Raw genomic sequence first — 16,578 nt, 5'->3', positions numbered from 1 at the left:
AGAGATGAATGGTGACCGAGTCATTTTTTACTTCATTTCTTTCATTTTCTGTTATGCAGAGAGAAATAAACGTCGCCGTCTTTCAGCAGTTGATCTCGAGTGGTATACTTTAAAAAAAAAAAAAAAAAACATCTAGAAACACCAACACAACGCAGATATAGAATAGCCGGAGTGTGAGCGCAGGCAGGGAAACAGAGAAGCGGGTTTCAGCTCTTACTAGTCAAGGAGAGACACACACAGACGGGTTACACCATTCAAATCCACGCGTGCAGATGTCGTTTCAGCTCTTGCTGCATCAGATAGCTTCAGCCATTGTGAAGTATTCGAAAATGTTTGAAAGAAAATCATAATATCCAGAGATTCCCTGCAACGTAAAACCGACATAGGTGATTGGTTCCATGGTGTAATGGTTAGCACTCTGGACTTTGAATCCAGTGATCCGAGTTCAAATCTCGGTGGAACCTTCCGTTTATTTTCATTGTCTTACAAAAACAAATTGAAAATCAGGTTTTTATTTTAAGTGACCAATGTTGTAGACTCCCACTGCTAGCTTTAAAAGCATTAACTGGTGGGACTCGGTTTTACAACCTTCCAACGTACCCATCGGTGCTTGAGTAGATGTCCAATGCGCTATCGATTGCATCACAGAGCCTCTCGAGGGCATTAAGCAAACGTACCTACCAGCAAACTAAGCGCGGCATGGTCCGGAAAAATCTGAAAGGGAGAACTACTTCTAGTTCTTGAACAATTAGAAATGGACCACAGCAATTCATTTAATTATGCGGCAGTTTATTATGATTCATTGTCTGTCACTGCTCAGGGCTTGGGGGCTGTTCCGTTTTCGATGCTTCAGCTTTGTTAGCAAAGGAATTCCTGGCCAGCCGTGCAGACCTCCACAGCAGCGTCCCTGGTGGTCTAGTGGTTAGGATTCGGCGCTCTCACCGCCGCGGCCCGGGTTCGATTCCCGGTCAGGGAAGTTACTTTATTGCCCATTAGTATTCCGATTAAAACCATTCTATTACTCTTCATTAATCAGATGTACATATGTCTATTTCTTGGCTGTGGCCCGACTGCATTCAATTAAAAGCACACCCTTGATATTATTACAGGGTCTGTGCACATTGATTCGCAACCCCTTTTGGCATTAACTTCTTTTCAGTCTGCAGAAAAGGATTTTACAATTGCTCCTTACAAGTGAGAGGACAGCTAGGGTTTAACCACCCCCCTCTACACAATCACACAGTTAACACAATAAGTACCGACTAAAAAGAGACACAGAATTATTCTATGCAGCCACTCATTCAGTGCTCCAGTGCTGTGACGCGCAGCAAATCGGTAGGTGCGTTCAAGTGCCTGTAACTCAAAAACGGAAATCGGTAGGTGCGTTCAAGTGCCTGTAACTCAAAAACGGAAAGGGCTAGGCACGCAGTCTACATACCAAACGAAAGAGGAGGCTCCGCGATTTCCCCTGATATCTAACATGCCCAGGTGTCATGTTTCTAGAATAAACTATAGCGTCCAGAATACAGTGCTGCCTTCACTTGCTAGGAGACAGCTGTGCGAATTTGTATTTGAAAGTGTATATTCACTTATAAAGATCCAACGTATTTAGTTTTTAAGGGCATGTTTATTAATTTAAATTAGCAATACCGATGTTATTCAAACCGTTTCTAAATATACATGTGTAATACATATATTGTCATGTGTCTTATTATTTCAATGTGAGCAGTTTTTGTGGCGCACGGTTGGGTGCTGATGGTGCAGTTCTCCAGACCTGCTGCCAGCTGCCAGTATGAACCAAGAAATGAAACGTCGCATTTTGGATTCGACAGGAAAAATGGATATTGAAGGACTGTGTGCAATCAGAACGGGGAGAACGCCTTGCGGTCCAGGGTTTGTCAGCAGTAGGGGATTTTACACCTGGGAGCTGAGGATGTTACAGCCATTCCTCTCTCGCTTGCTCCGCAGTGGTTCCATGGTGTAATGGTGAGCACTCTGGACTCTGAATCCAGCGATCCGAGTTCAAATCTCGGTGGGACCTGTATTTAACCATAAGTTTTGATCATGTGAACTACCAAATGTCATATGTCTGGACCACAAGGGTACAATCGGTCATATAAAATACAATGCAGATTCCGGTATCTGAGGTCGAAAATGGTTTAATAACAAGTAATGTGTATTTTCAAGTGTTTCTGTTTAATTTCAGAAATGCCCTGCGCTTAATTTTAGTCCGAGATTGTAGTAGAGAATGACAGTAGTAGCGCCAATAATGTCCCTGATACGTTTCATTGCACAGGTCTCTGGCACGCATTTCTTTGTGTGTTGCAGGACGCCGTGGCTAAGATGGTTACAGCGCCTCCCTAGTAAACGGTGTCTTTGGTTATATATTTTTTTTTTCAGCACCTCAACGTTGATGCTGTGTTTTTGTCACATTTTGTGACTGTTGGGGAGCACCTCCAACACAGACAAATACTTTCCTGTAGTCGCAGGATAAACATTTTTGTCAAAAGAGAACGAGAAAAACTAATAATAATAATATCATAAAAATAAATAAATAAATGAAATAAAAAAAAAACTGCGACGAGGATACGATTGTAACCGGTATATAGTGCACTAATAATCCTACACCAAAGCTCCTGATCCAGTGCCACGTTTTCACTGCAGCCACTAGAGATGAATGGTGACCGAGTCATTTTTTACTTCATTTCTTTCATTTTCTGTTATGCAGAGAGAAATAAACGTCGCCGTCTTTCAGCAGTTGATCTCGAGTGGTATACTTTAAAAAAAAAAAAAAAAAACATCTAGAAACACCAACACAACGCAGATATAGAATAGCCGGAGTGTGAGCGCAGGCAGGGAAACAGAGAAGCGGGTTTCAGCTCTTACTAGTCAAGGAGAGACACACACAGACGGGTTACACCATTCAAATCCACGCGTGCAGATGTCGTTTCAGCTCTTGCTGCATCAGATAGCTTCAGCCATTGTGAAGTATTCGAAAATGTTTGAAAGAAAATCATAATATCCAGAGATTCCCTGCAACGTAAAACCGACATAGGTGATTGGTTCCATGGTGTAATGGTTAGCACTCTGGACTTTGAATCCAGTGATCCGAGTTCAAATCTCGGTGGAACCTTCCGTTTATTTTCATTGTCTTACAAAAACAAATTGAAAATCAGGTTTTTATTTTAAGTGACCAATGTTGTAGACTCCCACTGCTAGCTTTAAAAGCATTAACTGGTGGGACTCGGTTTTACAACCTTCCAACGTACCCATCGGTGCTTGAGTAGATGTCCAATGCGCTATCGATTGCATCACAGAGCCTCTCGAGGGCATTAAGCAAACGTACCTACCAGCAAACTAAGCGCGGCATGGTCCGGAAAAATCTGAAAGGGAGAACTACTTCTAGTTCTTGAACAATTAGAAATGGACCACAGCAATTCATTTAATTATGCGGCAGTTTATTATGATTCATTGTCTGTCACTGCTCAGGGCTTGGGGGCTGTTCCGTTTTCGATGCTTCAGCTTTGTTAGCAAAGGAATTCCTGGCCAGCCGTGCAGACCTCCACAGCAGCGTCCCTGGTGGTCTAGTGGTTAGGATTCGGCGCTCTCACCGCCGCGGCCCGGGTTCGATTCCCGGTCAGGGAAGTTACTTTATTGCCCATTAGTATTCCGATTAAAACCATTCTATTACTCTTCATTAATCAGATGTACATATGTCTATTTCTTGGCTGTGGCCCGACTGCATTCAATTAAAAGCACACCCTTGATATTATTACAGGGTCTGTGCACATTGATTCGCAACCCCTTTTGGCATTAACTTCTTTTCAGTCTGCAGAAAAGGATTTTACAATTGCTCCTTACAAGTGAGAGGACAGCTAGGGTTTAACCACCCCCATCTACACAATCACACAGTTAACACAATAAGTACCGACTAAAAAGAGACACAGAATTATTCTATGCAGCCACTCATTCAGTGCTCCAGTGCTGTGACGCGCAGCAAATCGGTAGGTGCGTTCAAGTGCCTGTAACTCAAAAACGGAAATCGGTAGGTGCGTTCAAGTGCCTGTAACTCAAAAACGGAAAGGGCTAGGCACGCAGTCTACATACCAAACGAAAGAGGAGGCTCCGCGATTTCCCCTGATATCTAACATGCCCAGGTGTCATGTTTCTAGAATAAACTATAGCGTCCAGAATACAGTGCTGCCTTCACTTGCTAGGAGACAGCTGTGCGAATTTGTATTTGAAAGTGTATATTCACTTATAAAGATCCAACGTATTTAGTTTTTAAGGGCATGTTTATTAATTTAAATTAGCAATACCGATGTTATTCAAACCGTTTCTAAATATACATGTGTAATACATATATTGTCATGTGTCTTATTATTTCAATGTGAGCAGTTTTTGTGGCGCACGGTTGGGTGCTGATGGTGCAGTTCTCCAGACCTGCTGCCAGCTGCCAGTATGAACCAAGAAATGAAACGTCGCATTTTGGATTCGACAGGAAAAATGGATATTGAAGGACTGTGTGCAATCAGAACGGGGAGAACGCCTTGCGGTCCAGGGTTTGTCAGCAGTAGGGGATTTTACACCTGGGAGCTGAGGATGTTACAGCCATTCCTCTCTCGCTTGCTCCGCAGTGGTTCCATGGTGTAATGGTGAGCACTCTGGACTCTGAATCCAGCGATCCGAGTTCAAATCTCGGTGGGACCTGTATTTAACCATAAGTTTTGATCATGTGAACTACCAAATGTCATATGTCTGGACCACAAGTGTACAATCGGTCATATAAAATACAATGCAGATTCCGGTATCTGAGGTCGAAAATGGTTTAATAACAAGTAATGTGTATTTTCAAGTGTTTCTGTTTAATTTCAGAAATGCCCTGCGCTTAATTTTAGTCCGAGATTGTAGTAGAGAATGACAGTAGTAGCGCCAATAATGTCCCTGATACGTTTCATTGCACAGGTCTCTGGCACGCATTTCTTTGTGTGTTGCAGGACGCCGTGGCTAAGATGGTTACAGCGCCTCCCTAGTAAACGGTGTCTTTGGTTATTTTTTTTTTTTTCAGCACCTCAACGTTGAGGCTGTGTTTTTGTCACATTTTGTGACTGTTGGGGAGCACCTCCAACACAGACAAATACTTTCCTGTAGTCGCAGGATAAACATTTTTGTCAAAAGAGAACGAGAAAAACTAATAATAATAATATCATAAAAATAAATAAATAAATGAAATAAAAAAAAACTGCGACGAGGATACGATTGTAACCGGTATATAGTGCACTAATAATCCTACACCAAAGCTCCTGATCCAGTGCCACGTTTTCACTGCAGCCACTAGAGATGAATGGTGACCGAGTCATTTTTTACTTCATTTCTTTCATTTTCTGTTATGCAGAGAGAAATAAACGTCGCCGTCTTTCAGCAGTTGATCTCGAGTGGTATACTTTAAAAAAAAAAAAAAAAAACATCTAGAAACACCAACACAACGCAGATATAGAATAGCCGGAGTGTGAGCGCAGGCAGGGAAACAGAGAAGCGGGTTTCAGCTCTTACTAGTCAAGGAGAGACACACACAGACGGGTTACACCATTCAAATCCACGCGTGCAGATGTCGTTTCAGCTCTTGCTGCATCAGATAGCTTCAGCCATTGTGAAGTATTCGAAAATGTTTGAAAGAAAATCATAATATCCAGAGATTCCCTGCAACGTAAAACCGACATAGGTGATTGGTTCCATGGTGTAATGGTTAGCACTCTGGACTTTGAATCCAGTGATCCGAGTTCAAATCTCGGTGGAACCTTCCGTTTATTTTCATTGTCTTACAAAAACAAATTGAAAATCAGGTTTTTATTTTAAGTGACCAATGTTGTAGACTCCCACTGCTAGCTTTAAAAGCATTAACTGGTGGGACTCGGTTTTACAACCTTCCAACGTACCCATCGGTGCTTGAGTAGATGTCCAATGCGCTATCGATTGCATCACAGAGCCTCTCGAGGGCATTAAGCAAACGTACCTACCAGCAAACTAAGCGCGGCATGGTCCGGAATAATCTGAAAGGGAGAACTACTTCTAGTTCTTGAACAATTAGAAATGGACCACAGCAATTCATTTAATTATGCGGCAGTTTATTATGATTCATTGTCTGTCACTGCTCAGGGCTTGGGGGCTGTTCCGTTTTCGATGCTTCAGCTTTGTTAGCAAAGGAATTCCTGGCCAGCCGTGCAGACCTCCACAGCAGCGTCCCTGGTGGTCTAGTGGTTAGGATTCGGCGCTCTCACCGCCGCGCCCCGGGTTCGATTCCCGGTCAGGGAAGTTACTTTATTGCCCATTAGTATTCCGATTAAAACCATTCTATTACTCTTCATTAATCAGATGTACATATGTCTATTTCTTGGCTGTGGCCCGACTGCATTCAATTAAAAGCACACCCTTGATATTATTACAGGGTCTGTGCACATTGATTCGCAACCCCTTTTGGCATTAACTTCTTTTCAGTCTGCAGAAAAGGATTTTACAATTGCTCCTTACAAGTGAGAGGACAGCTAGGGTTTAACCACCCCCATCTACACAATCACACAGTTAACACAATAAGTACCGACTAAAAAGAGACACAGAATTATTCTATGCAGCCACTCATTCAGTGCTCCAGTGCTGTGACGCGCAGCAAATCGGTAGGTGCGTTCAAGTGCCTGTAACTCAAAAACGGAAATCGGTAGGTGCGTTCAAGTGCCTGTAACTCAAAAACGGAAAGGGCTAGGCACGCAGTCTACATACCAAACGAAAGAGGAGGCTCCGCGATTTCCCCTGATATCTAACATGCCCAGGTGTCATGTTTCTAGAATAAACTATAGCGTCCAGAATACAGTGCTGCCTTCACTTGCTAGGAGACAGCTGTGCGAATTTGTATTTGAAAGTGTATATTCACTTATAAAGATCCAACGTATTTAGTTTTTAAGGGCATGTTTATTAATTTAAATTAGCAATACCGATGTTATTCAAACCGTTTCTAAATATACATGTGTAATACATATATTGTCATGTGTCTTATTATTTCAATGTGAGCAGTTTTTGTGGCGCACGATTGGGTGCTGATAGTGCAGTTCTCCAGACCTGCTGCCAGCTGCCAGTATGAACCAAGAAATGAAACGTCGCATTTTGGATTCGACAGGAAAAATGGATATTGAAGGACTGTGTGCAATCAGAACGGGGAGAACGCCTTGCGGTCCAGGGTTTGTCAGCAGTAGGGGATTTTACACCTGGGAGCTGAGGATGTTACAGCCATTCCTCTCTCGCTTGCTCCGCAGTGGTTCCATGGTGTAATGGTGAGCACTCTGGACTCTGAATCCAGCGATCCGAGTTCAAATCTCGGTGGGACCTGTATTTAACCATAAGTTTTGATCATGTGAACTACCAAATGTCATATGTCTGGACCACAAGTGTACAATCGGTCATATAAAATACAATGCAGATTCCGGTATCTGAGGTCGAAAATGGTTTAATAACAAGTAATGTGTATTTTCAAGTGTTTCTGTTTAATTTCAGAAATGCCCTGCGCTTAATTTTAGTCCTAGATTGTAGTAGAGAATGACAGTAGTAGCGCCAATAATGTCCCTGATACGTTTCATTGCACAGGTCTCTGGCACGCATTTCTTTGTGTGTTGCAGGACGCCGTGGCTAAGATGGTTACAGCGCCTCCCTAGTAAACGGTGTCTTTGGTTATATTTTTTTTTTTTCAGCACCTCAACGTTGAGGCTGTGTTTTTGTCACATTTTGTGACTGTTGGGGAGCACCTCCAACACAGACAAATACTTTCCTGTAGTCGCAGGATAAACATTTTTGTCAAAAGAGAACGAGAAAAACTAATAATAATAATATCATAAAAATAAATAAATAAATGAAATAAAAAAAAACTGCGACGAGGATACGATTGTAACCGGTATATAGTGCACTAATAATCCTACACCAAAGCTCCTGATCCAGTGCCACGTTTTCACTGCAGCCACTAGAGATGAATGGTGACCGAGTCATTTTTTACTTCATTTCTTTCATTTTCTGTTATGCAGAGAGAAATAAACGTCGCCGTCTTTCAGCAGTTGATCTCGAGTGGTATACTTTAAAAAAAAAACAAAAAAACATGTAGAAACACCAACACAACGCAGATATAGAATAGCCGGAGTGTGAGCGCAGGCAGGGAAACAGAGAAGCGGGTTTCAGCTCTTACTAGTCAAGGAGAGACACACACAGACGGGTTACACCATTCAAATCCACGCGTGCAGATGTCGTTTCAGCTCTTGCTGCATCAGATAGCTTCAGCCATTGTGAAGTATTCGAAAATGTTTGAAAGAAAATCATAATATCCAGAGATTCCCTGCAACGTAAAACCGACATAGGTGATTGGTTCCATGGTGTAATGGTTAGCACTCTGGACTTTGAATCCAGTGATCCGAGTTCAAATCTCGGTGGAACCTTCCGTTTATTTTCATTGTCTTACAAAAACAAATTGAAAATCAGGTTTTTATTTTAAGTGACCAATGTTGTAGACTCCCACTGCTAGCTTTAAAAGCATTAACTGGTGGGACTCGGTTTTACAACCTTCCAACGTACCCATCGGTGCTTGAGTAGATGTCCAATGCGCTATCGATTGCATCACAGAGCCTCTCGAGGGCATTAAGCAAACGTACCTACCAGCAAACTAAGCGCGGCATGGTCCGGAATAATCTGAAAGGGAGAACTACTTCTAGTTCTTGAACAATTAGAAATGGACCACAGCAATTCATTTAATTATGCGGCAGTTTATTATGATTCATTGTCTGTCACTGCTCAGGGCTTGGGGGCTGTTCCGTTTTCGATGCTTCAGCTTTGTTAGCAAAGGAATTCCTGGCCAGCCGTGCAGACCTCCACAGCAGCGTCCCTGGTGGTCTAGTGGTTAGGATTCGGCGCTCTCACCGCCGCGCCCCGGGTTCGATTCCCGGTCAGGGAAGTTACTTTATTGCCCATTAGTATTCCGATTAAAACCATTCTATTACTCTTCATTAATCAGATGTACATATGTCTATTTCTTGGCTGTGGCCCGACTGCATTCAATTAAAAGCACACCCTTGATATTATTACAGGGTCTGTGCACATTGATTCGCAACCCCTTTTGGCATTAACTTCTTTTCAGTCTGCAGAAAAGGATTTTACAATTGCTCCTTACAAGTGAGAGGACAGCTAGGGTTTAACCACCCCCATCTACACAATCACACAGTTAACACAATAAGTACCGACTAAAAAGAGACACAGAATTATTCTATGCAGCCACTCATTCAGTGCTCCAGTGCTGTGACGCGCAGCAAATCGGTAGGTGCGTTCAAGTGCCTGTAACTCAAAAACGGAAATCGGTAGGTGCGTTCAAGTGCCTGTAACTCAAAAACGGAAAGGGCTAGGCACGCAGTCTACATACCAAACGAAAGAGGAGGCTCCGCGATTTCCCCTGATATCTAACATGCCCAGGTGTCATGTTTCTAGAATAAACTATAGCGTCCAGAATACAGTGCTGCCTTCACTTGCTAGGAGACAGCTGTGCGAATTTGTATTTGAAAGTGTATATTCACTTATAAAGATCCAACGTATTTAGTTTTTAAGGGCATGTTTATTAATTTAAATTAGCAATACCGATGTTATTCAAACCGTTTCTAAATATACATGTGTAATACATATATTGTCATGTGTCTTATTATTTCAATGTGAGCAGTTTTTGTGGCGCACGGTTGGGTGCTGATGGTGCAGTTCTCCAGACCTGCTGCCAGCTGCCAGTATGAACCAAGAAATGAAACGTCGCATTTTGGATTCGACAGGAAAAATGGATATTGAAGGACTGTGTGCAATCAGAACGGGGAGAACGCCTTGCGGTCCAGGGTTTGTCAGCAGTAGGGGATTTTACACCTGGGAGCTGAGGATGTTACAGCCATTCCTCTCTCGCTTGCTCCGCAGTGGTTCCATGGTGTAATGGTGAGCACTCTGGACTCTGAATCCAGCGATCCGAGTTCAAATCTCGGTGGGACCTGTATTTAACCATAAGTTTTGATCATGTGAACTACCAAATGTCATATGTCTGGACCACAAGGGTACAATCGGTCATATAAAATACAATGCAGATTCCGGTATCTGAGGTCGAAAATGGTTTAATAACAAGTAATGTGTATTTTCAAGTGTTTCTGTTTAATTTCAGAAATGCCCTGCGCTTAATTTTAGTCCGAGATTGTAGTAGAGAATGACAGTAGTAGCGCCAATAATGTCCCTGATACGTTTCATTGCACAGGTCTCTGGCACGCATTTCTTTGTGTGTTGCAGGACGCCGTGGCTAAGATGGTTACAGCGCCTCCCTAGTAAACGGTGTCTTTGGTTATATTTTTTTTTTTCAGCACCTCAACGTTGAGGCTGTGTTTTTGTCACATTTTGTGACTGTTGGGGAGCACCTCCAACACAGACAAATACTTTCCTGTAGTCGCAGGATAAACATTTTTGTCAAAAGAGAAAGAGAAAAACTAATAATAATAATATCATAAAAATAAATAAATAAATGAAATAAAAAAAAAACTGCGACGAGGATACGATTGTAACCGGTATATAGTGCACTAATAATCCTACACCAAAGCTCCTGATCCAGTGCCACGTTTTCACTGCAGCCACTAGAGATGAATGGTGACCGAGTCATTTTTTACTTCATTTCTTTCATTTTCTGTTATGCAGAGAGAAATAAACGTCGCCGTCTTTCAGCAGTTGATCTCGAGTGGTATACTTTAAAAAAAAAAAAAAAAAACATGTAGAAACACCAACACAACGCAGATATAGAATAGCCGGAGTGTGAGCGCAGGCAGGGAAACAGAGAAGCGGGTTTCAGCTCTTACTAGTCAAGGAGAGACACACACAGACGGGTTACACCATTCAAATCCACGCGTGCAGATGTCGTTTCAGCTCTTGCTGCATCAGATAGCTTCAGCCATTGTGAAGTATTCGAAAATGTTTGAAAGAAAATCATAATATCCAGAGATTCCCTGCAACGTAAAACCGACATAGGTGATTGGTTCCATGGTGTAATGGTTAGCACTCTGGACTTTGAATCCAGTGATCCGAGTTCAAATCTCGGTGGAACCTTCCGTTTATTTTCATTGTCTTACAAAAACAAATTGAAAATCAGGTTTTTATTTTAAGTGACCAATGTTGTAGACTCCCACTGCTAGCTTTAAAAGCATTAACTGGTGGGACTCGGTTTTACAACCTTCCAACGTACCCATCGGTGCTTGAGTAGATGTCCAATGCGCTATCGATTGCATCACAGAGCCTCTCGAGGGCATTAAGCAAACGTACCTACCAGCAAACTAAGCGCGGCATGGTCCGGAAAAATCTGAAAGGGAGAACTACTTCTAGTTCTTGAACAATTAGAAATGGACCACAGCAATTCATTTAATTATGCGGCAGTTTATTATGATTCATTGTCTGTCACTGCTCAGGGCTTGGGGGCTGTTCCGTTTTCGATGCTTCAGCTTTGTTAGCAAAGGAATTCCTGGCCAGCCGTGCAGACCTCCACAGCAGCGTCCCTGGTGGTCTAGTGGTTAGGATTCGGCGCTCTCACCGCCGCGGCCCGGGTTCGATTCCCGGTCAGGGAAGTTACTTTATTGCCCATTAGTATTCCGATTAAAACCATTCTATTACTCTTCATTAATCAGATGTACATATGTCTATTTCTTGGCTGTGGCCCGACTGCATTCAATTAAAAGCACACCCTTGATATTATTACAGGGTCTGTGCACATTGATTCGCAACCCCTTTTGGCATTAACTTCTTTTCAGTCTGCAGAAAAGGATTTTACAATTGCTCCTTACAAGTGAGAGGACAGCTAGGGTTTAACCACCCCCCTCTACACAATCACACAGTTAACACAATAAGTACCGACTAAAAAGAGACACAGAATTATTCTATGCAGCCACTCATTCAGTGCTCCAGTGCTGTGACGCGCAGCAAATCGGTAGGTGCGTTCAAGTGCCTGTAACTCAAAAACGGAAATCGGTAGGTGCGTTCAAGTGCCTGTAACTCAAAAACGGAAAGGGCTAGGCACGCAGTCTACATACCAAACGAAAGAGGAGGCTCCGCGATTTCCCCTGATATCTAACATGCCCAGGTGTCATGTTTCTAGAATAAACTATAGCGTCCAGAATACAGTGCTGCCTTCACTTGCTAGGAGACAGCTGTGCGAATTTGTATTTGAAAGTGTATATTCACTTATAAAGATCCAACGTATTTAGTTTTTAAGGGCATGTTTATTAATTTAAATTAGCAATACCGATGTTATTCAAACCGTTTCTAAATATACATGTGTAATACATATATTGTCATGTGTCTTATTATTTCAATGTGAGCAGTTTTTGTGGCGCACGGTTGGGTGCTGATGGTGCAGTTCTCCAGACCTGCTGCCAGCTGCCAGTATGAACCAAGAAATGAAACGTCGCATTTTGGATTCGACAGGAAAAATGGATATTGAAGGACTGTGTGCAATCAGAACGGGGAGAACGCCTTGCGGTCCAGGGTTTGTCAGCAGTAGGGGATTTTACACCTGGGAGCTGAGGATGTTACAGCCATTCCTCTCTCGCTTGCTCCGCAGTGGTTCCATGGTGTAATGGTGAGCACTCTGGACTCTGAATCCAGCGATCCGAGTTCAAATCTCGGTGGGACCTGTATTTAACCATAAGTTTTGATCATGTGAACTACCAAATGTCATATGTCTGGACCACAAGGGTACAATCGGTCATATAAAATACAATGCAGATTCCGGTATCTGAGGTCGAAAATGGTTTAATAACAAGTAATGTGTATTTTCAAGTGTTTCTGTTTAATTTCAGAAATGCCCTGCGCTTAATTTTAGTCCGAGATTGTAGTAGAGAATGACAGTAGTAGCGCCAATAATGTCCCTGATACGTTTCATTGCACAGGTCTCTGGCACGCATTTCTTTGTGTGTTGCAGGACGCCGTGGCTAAGATGGTTACAGCGCCTCCCTAGTAAACGGTGTCTTTGGTTATATATTTTTTTTTTCAGCACCTCAACGTTGATGCTGTGTTTTTGTCACATTTTGTGACTGTTGGGGAGCACCTCCAACACAGACAAATACTTTCCTGTAGTCGCAGGATAAACATTTTTGTCAAAAGAGAACGAGAAAAACTAATAATAATAATATCATAAAAATAAATAAATAAATGAAATAAAAAAAAAACTGCGACGAGGATACGATTGTAACCGGTATATAGTGCACTAATAATCCTACACCAAAGCTCCTGATCCAGTGCCACGTTTTCACTGCAGCCACTAGAGATGAATGGTGACCGAGTCATTTTTTACTTCATTTCTTTCATTTTCTGTTATGCAGAGAGAAATAAACGTCGCCGTCTTTCAGCAGTTGATCTCGAGTGGTATACTTTAAAAAAAAAAAAAAAAAACATCTAGAAACACCAACACAACGCAGATATAGAATAGCCGGAGTGTGAGCGCAGGCAGGGAAACAGAGAAGCGGGTTTCAGCTCTTACTAGTCAAGGAGAGACACACACAGACGGGTTACACCATTCAAATCCACGCGTGCAGATGTCGTTTCAGCTCTTGCTGCATCAGATAGCTTCAGCCATTGTGAAGTATTCGAAAATGTTTGAAAGAAAATCATAATATCCAGAGATTCCCTGCAACGTAAAACCGACATAGGTGATTGGTTCCATGGTGTAATGGTTAGCACTCTGGACTTTGAATCCAGTGATCCGAGTTCAAATCTCGGTGGAACCTTCCGTTTATTTTCATTGTCTTACAAAAACAAATTGAAAATCAGGTTTTTATTTTAAGTGACCAATGTTGTAGACTCCCACTGCTAGCTTTAAAAGCATTAACTGGTGGGACTCGGTTTTACAACCTTCCAACGTACCCATCGGTGCTTGAGTAGATGTCCAATGCGCTATCGATTGCATCACAGAGCCTCTCGAGGGCATTAAGCAAACGTACCTACCAGCAAACTAAGCGCGGCATGGTCCGGAATAATCTGAAAGGGAGAACTACTTCTAGTTCTTGAACAATTAGAAATGGACCACAGCAATTCATTTAATTATGCGGCAGTTTATTATGATTCATTGTCTGTCACTGCTCAGGGCTTGGGGGCTGTTCCGTTTTCGATGCTTCAGCTTTGTTAGCAAAGGAATTCCTGGCCAGCCGTGCAGACCTCCACAGCAGCGTCCCTGGTGGTCTAGTGGTTAGGATTCGGCGCTCTCACCGCCGCGCCCCGGGTTCGATTCCCGGTCAGGGAAGTTACTTTATTGCCCATTAGTATTCCGATTAAAACCATTCTATTACTCTTCATTAATCAGATGTACATATGTCTATTTCTTGGCTGTGGCCCGACTGCATTCAATTAAAAGAACACCCTTGATATTATTACAGGGTCTGTGCACATTGATTCGCAACCCCTTTTGGCATTAACTTCTTTTCAGTCTGCAGAAAAGGATTTTACAATTGCTCCTTACAAGTGAGAGGACAGCTAGGGTTTAACCACCCCCATCTACACAATCACACAGTTAACACAATAAGTACCGACTAAAAAGAGACACAGAATTATTCTATGCAGCCACTCATTCAGTGCTCCAGTGCTGTGACGCGCAGCAAATCGGTAGGTGCGTTCAAGTGCCTGTAACTCAAAAACGGAAATCGGTAGGTGCGTTCAAGTGCCTGTAACTCAAAAACGGAAAGGGCTAGGCACGCAGTCTACATACCAAACGAAAGAGGAGGCTCCGCGATTTCCCCTGATATCTAACATGCCCAGGTGTCATGTTTCTAGAATAAACTATAGCGTCCAGAATACAGTGCTGCCTTCACTTGCTAGGAGACAGCTGTGCGAATTTGTATTTGAAAGTGTATATTCACTTATAAAGATCCAACGTATTTAGTTTTTAAGGGCATGTTTATTAATTTAAATTAGCAATACCGATGTTATTCAAACCGTTTCTAAATATACATGTGTAATACATATATTGTCATGTGTCTTATTATTTCAATGTGAGCAGTTTTTGTGGCGCACGATTGGGTGCTGATAGTGCAGTTCTCCAGACCTGCTGCCAGCTGCCAGTATGAACCAAGAAATGAAACGTCGCATTTTGGATTCGACAGGAAAAATGGATATTGAAGGACTGTGTGCAATCAGAACGGGGAGAACGCCTTGCGGTCCAGGGTTTGTCAGCAGTAGGGGATTTTACACCTGGGAGCTGAGGATGTTACAGCCATTCCTCTCTCGCTTGCTCCGCAGTGGTTCCATGGTGTAATGGTGAGCACTCTGGACTCTGAATCCAGCGATCCGAGTTCAAATCTCGGTGGGACCTGTATTTAACCATAAGTTTTGATCATGTGAACTACCAAATGTCATATGTCTGGACCACAAGTGTACAATCGGTCATATAAAATACAATGCAGATTCCGGTATCTGAGGTCGAAAATGGTTTAATAACAAGTAATGTGTATTTTCAAGTGTTTCTGTTTAATTTCAGAAATGCCCTGCGCTTAATTTTAGTCCTAGATTGTAGTAGAGAATGACAGTAGTAGCGCCAATAATGTCCCTGATACGTTTCATTGCACAGGTCTCTGGCACGCATTTCTTTGTGTGTTGCAGGACGCCGTGGCTAAGATGGTTACAGCGCCTCCCTAGTAAACGGTGTCTTTGGTTATATTTTTTTTTTTTCAGCACCTCAACGTTGAGGCTGTGTTTTTGTCACATTTTGTGACTGTTGGGGAGCACCTCCAACACAGACAAATACTTTCCTGTAGTCGCAGGATAAACATTTTTGTCAAAAGAGAACGAGAAAAACTAATAATAATAATATCATAAAAATAAATAAATAAATGAAATAAAAAAAAACTGCGACGAGGATACGATTGTAACCGGTATATAGTGCACTAATAATCCTACACCAAAGCTCCTGATCCAGTGCCACGTTTTCACTGCAGCCACTAGAGATGAATGGTGACCGAGTCATTTTTTACTTCATTTCTTTCATTTTCTGTTATGCAGAGAGAAATAAACGTCGCCGTCTTTCAGCAGTTGATCTCGAGTGGTATACTTTAAAAAAAAAACAAAAAAACATGTAGAAACACCAACACAACGCAGATATAGAATAGCCGGAGTGTGAGCGCAGGCAGGGAAACAGAGAAGCGGGTTTCAGCTCTTACTAGTCAAGGAGAGACACACACAGACGGGTTACACCATTCAAATCCACGCGTGCAGATGTCGTTTCAGCTCTTGCTGCATCAGATAGCTTCAGCCATTGTGAAGTATTCGAAAATGTTTGAAAGAAAATCATAATATCCAGAGATTCCCTGCAACGTAAAACCGACATAGGTGATTGGTTCCATGGTGTAATGGTTAGCACTCTGGACTTTGAATCCAGTGATCCGAGTTCAAATCTCGGTGGAACCTTCCGTTTATTTTCATTGTCTTACAAAAACAAATTGAAAATCAGGTTTTTATTTTAAGTGACCAATGTTGTAGACTCCCACTGCTAGCTTTAAAAGCATTAACTGG

At 42.3% G+C, this 16,578-nt stretch overlaps 19 non-coding genes across 19 annotated transcripts; all 19 read left to right on the top strand.

Annotated features, from left to right (window-relative positions):
* Positions 1 to 392: 392 nt before the first annotated feature.
* trnaq-uug (transfer RNA glutamine (anticodon UUG)) lies at positions 393 to 464 on the top strand. Its single transcript has one exon. It is a non-coding gene; the product is annotated as a tRNA-Gln (tRNA).
* Positions 465 to 904: 440 nt separating this feature from the next.
* trnae-cuc (transfer RNA glutamic acid (anticodon CUC)) lies at positions 905 to 976 on the top strand. The gene has a single exon. It is a non-coding gene; the product is annotated as a tRNA-Glu (tRNA).
* Positions 977 to 1,969: 993 nt separating this feature from the next.
* On the top strand, positions 1,970 to 2,041 carry trnaq-cug (transfer RNA glutamine (anticodon CUG)). Its single transcript has one exon. It is a non-coding gene; the product is annotated as a tRNA-Gln (tRNA).
* Positions 2,042 to 3,061: 1,020 nt separating this feature from the next.
* Positions 3,062 to 3,133, top strand: trnaq-uug (transfer RNA glutamine (anticodon UUG)). Its single transcript has one exon. It is a non-coding gene; the product is annotated as a tRNA-Gln (tRNA).
* A 440-nt stretch (positions 3,134 to 3,573) lies between these two features.
* On the top strand, positions 3,574 to 3,645 carry trnae-cuc (transfer RNA glutamic acid (anticodon CUC)). The gene has a single exon. It is a non-coding gene; the product is annotated as a tRNA-Glu (tRNA).
* Positions 3,646 to 4,638: 993 nt separating this feature from the next.
* trnaq-cug (transfer RNA glutamine (anticodon CUG)) lies at positions 4,639 to 4,710 on the top strand. Its single transcript has one exon. It is a non-coding gene; the product is annotated as a tRNA-Gln (tRNA).
* Positions 4,711 to 5,728: 1,018 nt separating this feature from the next.
* trnaq-uug (transfer RNA glutamine (anticodon UUG)) lies at positions 5,729 to 5,800 on the top strand. Its single transcript has one exon. It is a non-coding gene; the product is annotated as a tRNA-Gln (tRNA).
* Positions 5,801 to 6,240: 440 nt separating this feature from the next.
* trnae-cuc (transfer RNA glutamic acid (anticodon CUC)) lies at positions 6,241 to 6,312 on the top strand. The gene has a single exon. It is a non-coding gene; the product is annotated as a tRNA-Glu (tRNA).
* A 993-nt stretch (positions 6,313 to 7,305) lies between these two features.
* trnaq-cug (transfer RNA glutamine (anticodon CUG)) lies at positions 7,306 to 7,377 on the top strand. Its single transcript has one exon. It is a non-coding gene; the product is annotated as a tRNA-Gln (tRNA).
* A 1,019-nt stretch (positions 7,378 to 8,396) lies between these two features.
* trnaq-uug (transfer RNA glutamine (anticodon UUG)) lies at positions 8,397 to 8,468 on the top strand. The gene has a single exon. It is a non-coding gene; the product is annotated as a tRNA-Gln (tRNA).
* A 440-nt stretch (positions 8,469 to 8,908) lies between these two features.
* Positions 8,909 to 8,980, top strand: trnae-cuc (transfer RNA glutamic acid (anticodon CUC)). Its single transcript has one exon. It is a non-coding gene; the product is annotated as a tRNA-Glu (tRNA).
* A 993-nt stretch (positions 8,981 to 9,973) lies between these two features.
* On the top strand, positions 9,974 to 10,045 carry trnaq-cug (transfer RNA glutamine (anticodon CUG)). Its single transcript has one exon. It is a non-coding gene; the product is annotated as a tRNA-Gln (tRNA).
* Positions 10,046 to 11,064: 1,019 nt separating this feature from the next.
* On the top strand, positions 11,065 to 11,136 carry trnaq-uug (transfer RNA glutamine (anticodon UUG)). Its single transcript has one exon. It is a non-coding gene; the product is annotated as a tRNA-Gln (tRNA).
* A 440-nt stretch (positions 11,137 to 11,576) lies between these two features.
* Positions 11,577 to 11,648, top strand: trnae-cuc (transfer RNA glutamic acid (anticodon CUC)). Its single transcript has one exon. It is a non-coding gene; the product is annotated as a tRNA-Glu (tRNA).
* A 993-nt stretch (positions 11,649 to 12,641) lies between these two features.
* trnaq-cug (transfer RNA glutamine (anticodon CUG)) lies at positions 12,642 to 12,713 on the top strand. Its single transcript has one exon. It is a non-coding gene; the product is annotated as a tRNA-Gln (tRNA).
* A 1,020-nt stretch (positions 12,714 to 13,733) lies between these two features.
* trnaq-uug (transfer RNA glutamine (anticodon UUG)) lies at positions 13,734 to 13,805 on the top strand. The gene has a single exon. It is a non-coding gene; the product is annotated as a tRNA-Gln (tRNA).
* A 440-nt stretch (positions 13,806 to 14,245) lies between these two features.
* On the top strand, positions 14,246 to 14,317 carry trnae-cuc (transfer RNA glutamic acid (anticodon CUC)). The gene has a single exon. It is a non-coding gene; the product is annotated as a tRNA-Glu (tRNA).
* A 993-nt stretch (positions 14,318 to 15,310) lies between these two features.
* trnaq-cug (transfer RNA glutamine (anticodon CUG)) lies at positions 15,311 to 15,382 on the top strand. The gene has a single exon. It is a non-coding gene; the product is annotated as a tRNA-Gln (tRNA).
* Positions 15,383 to 16,401: 1,019 nt separating this feature from the next.
* Positions 16,402 to 16,473, top strand: trnaq-uug (transfer RNA glutamine (anticodon UUG)). The gene has a single exon. It is a non-coding gene; the product is annotated as a tRNA-Gln (tRNA).
* The last annotated feature ends 105 nt before the right edge of the window (positions 16,474 to 16,578 follow it).

This window comes from Acipenser ruthenus, chromosome 11 (genome assembly GCF_902713425.1).
Source record: "Acipenser ruthenus chromosome 11, fAciRut3.2 maternal haplotype, whole genome shotgun sequence".
NCBI classification, from domain to species: domain Eukaryota; kingdom Metazoa; phylum Chordata; class Actinopteri; order Acipenseriformes; family Acipenseridae; genus Acipenser; species Acipenser ruthenus.
Note: the sequence above shows the minus strand (reverse complement) of the source record. Positions and strands in the feature narration are given on the sequence as shown.